This window comes from Octodon degus, unplaced genomic scaffold (genome assembly GCF_000260255.1).
Source record: "Octodon degus isolate 3935 unplaced genomic scaffold, OctDeg1.0 scaffold00241, whole genome shotgun sequence".
Classification (NCBI taxonomy): Eukaryota; Metazoa; Chordata; class Mammalia; order Rodentia; family Octodontidae; genus Octodon; species Octodon degus.
This window is the reverse complement of record NW_004524817.1, coordinates 310,146-314,021: the sequence shown is the minus strand read 5'-3', so window position 1 is coordinate 314,021 and position 3,876 is coordinate 310,146.

Below are 3,876 nucleotides of genomic sequence, written 5' to 3'. Positions count from 1 at the left end.
AACTCTAAACAGAATCTTCTATCAAGCATGGCTTACAGAATTCCAGTGTTTCTGTAACCAGCCTCTCCAAAACTTTCTAAATTGCCCTTGAAAACCAGTTCCAAAGCCTTCTAAACCATGTGGTTAATTAGAGTCACAGTAATGATCTCATTTCTCTGGTACCAAAATCTGTCTTAATTAATTTTTCATTGGTGAGAAACAATACCAGAAACCCATAATTTAACAGAGAAGATGTTTATTTTGGCTCACATTTTAGTCCATAGTTGAACATTTCCAAGGTAGTAAGGCATGGTGGAAAGGAACTGTGGGAGGGAAGCTCTCATATCATGGCAATCAAGAAGCAGAGAGAAAATAAAAGAGCAAGAAGAGAAACATGTCCTTCTAGGTCACACCCCCAGTGAACCTCCTCTAAGCAGGCCCTGTGTCTTCACAGCAAGTCAGTTCTAACACTGCCATAACTTAACCACCTCCCCAAAGCCACGGTTATAAGTACCTGAGGCTCTTGGTGGACAATTAAGAATAGACCATACTGGGCATCTTCTTGACCTCAGCCTCTCCCTTCTCTTTCTGCTTCCCACAGACAGCTTTTCTCTGCCAGGCCCTTCTCCCATACCATTTCTGCATGAGAGCCAGCTTGCCATGAACTGAACTCACTGAAACTTTAAGCAAAGATTAACTTCCCTTCCTCATGTGGCAGATGTCAAGTGCTTTGTCTCAGTGATGGAAAATTCATGAATATAATCCCTGCCAATCTGACCTTTTCTAATTCAGAAAATTGTATTAGCCTAACCTGGATCTTCCGGGGTTTTGCTGATAAAATATATAGTAGTTCCCTCTTATCCTTTGACATACATCCAAAGCAACCCACAGATGTCTAAAACTGCAGACTGTACCAGTCCCCTGTATATGTATTTTTTTCTGTAGAGAACAACTATAATGAGGTTTATATTATAACTCAAGCACAGTAAGATATTAACAATACTAAGCAATAATAAAATATAATAATTACAATAATATGCTGTAATAAAAGTTATTTGAATTCATAAATTCTTTCTGGAATTTTCCAATTTTTTTATTTCACTTTGTCCCTGATAGTTCTTTTGGATTTTTTTTTTTTGAGCCAACATTTCATTATGTAGTTTAAGCTAGATTTGAACTCACCGTGTAATCCAGGCTGAACTCAAACACAGCAATCCTCTTGCCTCAACCTCCCAAGGGCTGAGGTTACAAGCATGTTCCACCACACCTGGCTCCAATTAATATTTTAAGCCACAGTTGACCATGATAACTGAAATCTCAAAAAGTAAAAGCAAGGATAATAGGAACATTGCAAATAAAAGGGTTTTATTGCTTCATATGTTTCCTGCATGATTGCAAATAATAAGAATTAATCTATTTGAGTGTATATGCCTAAGAACTAAAGTTTTCTGGTTTCATTATCTTTAAAGTACTCAATATATGTGTAATAACTTTTGGAAAGTAATTTGAATTAAATATTACCAAGTTTCAATTTCTAATAGGGCCTAATCATATAAAAAGATATTAAAAATTATTATTTGAACAATGTAACACAGACTCTATTAAATTGACTAAAACAGAATAGCTTGAAATACATTTGTTTCATATACCAATGACACTATTATTCAAGTCAAACAGTATTAAATATTTTTAAACCAATAGTTTTGGTCAATTATCCGTATGGAAAACAAAATGTCTCTTTTTCAAACTATGAAGAAAAGTAAATGGCTCTGAAGGATTTTTTTTTTTTTTGCCAGCTCAGGGTGCCTTAAGGGCAGGTCTGGAGCAAATGGTTCTAAGTAAATTACAAATATAGTAAGTGTTGGGAGCCTGCCTGTTAGCTCAGTTGTTTAAGTGCCTATTTATGTACACACAGGCTCAGGATACCTTGGTTCAATCCCCCAGCTCCATGTACCTTACCAGACCCTCCCTTAAGGCAGCCTGAGCCAGCCAAATAAATAAATAAATAAATAAATAAATAAATAAAACAAAAAACCAAAATGATAAACTTTTATTAAAAATGCAGGAGAAAAAAATGCAGGAAAACTTAAAAAGTGTAGAAGAATGTTTTAAAATGCACTAGTTTTAAAACTGAGTGAAAGGTTAAACCACATGTACTGGAATATATTTGCAATATATTTATCCAATATAAGATATGTATTCAAAATAAACAAAGAACTATATACCAATAAATGTGAATTCAATTAAATGAAGAAAGTGACTTAAACGAATATTTTATTATCATTATTATTATTATCTTATGTATTTGGTTGTTACAATGTCTCACTATGTAGCTTGGACTTGTGGTGATCCTCCTGATTTTTTATTATTATCAATTTTTACATGAGTATTTATGATACATAATTTAGGCATCATGAATATAAAAACTAAAAGCTCAAAGTAGTACACTCTATACCCTCAAAAGGATCCAGTGCTGGCAAGAATAAGCTGAACAACCAAAACTGCCATGCACTGAGAGTGGGAGTACAAATTGAAGCAAACATACTGAAACTCTCTGGCAGTATTTATTAAGCTAGACATATGTATTTCATATGACCCTATAGACACAAAATATGTGTATGCATATGTTTACCAGAAGACCAAGAAAGGAATGTTGGAAGCAACACTTTAATAACAGACAAAACTGGGAGTTAGCCAAAAGTCCATCAAGAATGGAATGAAAAATAAATTGTGCTTTATTCACATAAAGCATAGCATACTTTTCAACGTTACCATGCAAGAGGAACATACACAGTTATGTACAATGACACAGATAAATCTCAGTATAAGCCTAAATGAAAGATGCTAGATACAGAAGAATAGAAGAACTTCATTTGCATGAAATTTTTGACTGTTTCTTAATCTGAGTGTTTAGGTGGCTGTGTTCACTCTGAAAAATTATCCAACCTCATTTTAATTTGTAGACTTTTTATATGGCTCAAATAAAACATTTAAACATCTTCCAAATGCAGAGTTTCTGTGTTACTTTTCTGTCTTTGCTGAAATAAAATACTCAGCACCCAAAGTGAAAGGGGGAAAGGTTTATTTATCTCAACTTGTATAGGTTTCAGTCCATAATCATCTGACTCCAAGGCAGAGTGGCACATGGCAGAGGGGCAGCAGCTCATGGTGAAGGAAGACAGCAACTGCCACAAGCAGGAGAAAAAGAGGAAAACAAGTCTCTTGTGCCACTGTTATCTCATCCAGACTGCTGGAGTTAGGTAGCCTCAATGCAGTCAGTTGATTGATCCAGCAATCACCCAGCCTTAATTCCAGCACTCTTTTTTTTTCATTTAAAAACCCACTTTTATTTTTTTCCCATAATTTTATTGAGAAACAAATAGCAATGAGACAGTTTCAAACAATCCCAGCACTCTTAATCCTAGCATTGCACTACAAATCTAGATTCAGCTACCTCTCAAGAAACCTGCCTCCATGACTGTATGTGGCTTTGGGAGGACATTTAGACACAAAACACAACATTCTGCCCCTAGCCCCCCCCAAAAAAAAACTCATACACATCCCTTTATGGAAAAGGCTTATATTCCATCTTCTAGAATTGCCAAGGCCCTAACTGATTCAGCATTGCTGAAAATCTCAAGTCCCAAATCTCCTCTGAGATTTAAGGCAAACTCTTAGCTGAGTATCCCTGTATAAATGAAAAAGAAAGCTAAACACTTCCAACATGCAATGGCACAAGATAGATGTTTCTGTTCCAAAAGCTACAAACAGATGGATACAAAGGAATGGAATCACAGAAAATGCAAAACCCTGCAGGGCAAACATTAAATTCTGTAGCTCCACGTGTCACATCTGAGATAATCTGTGGCAAGATGTTAAAATCAGAGGGCTTTGCTG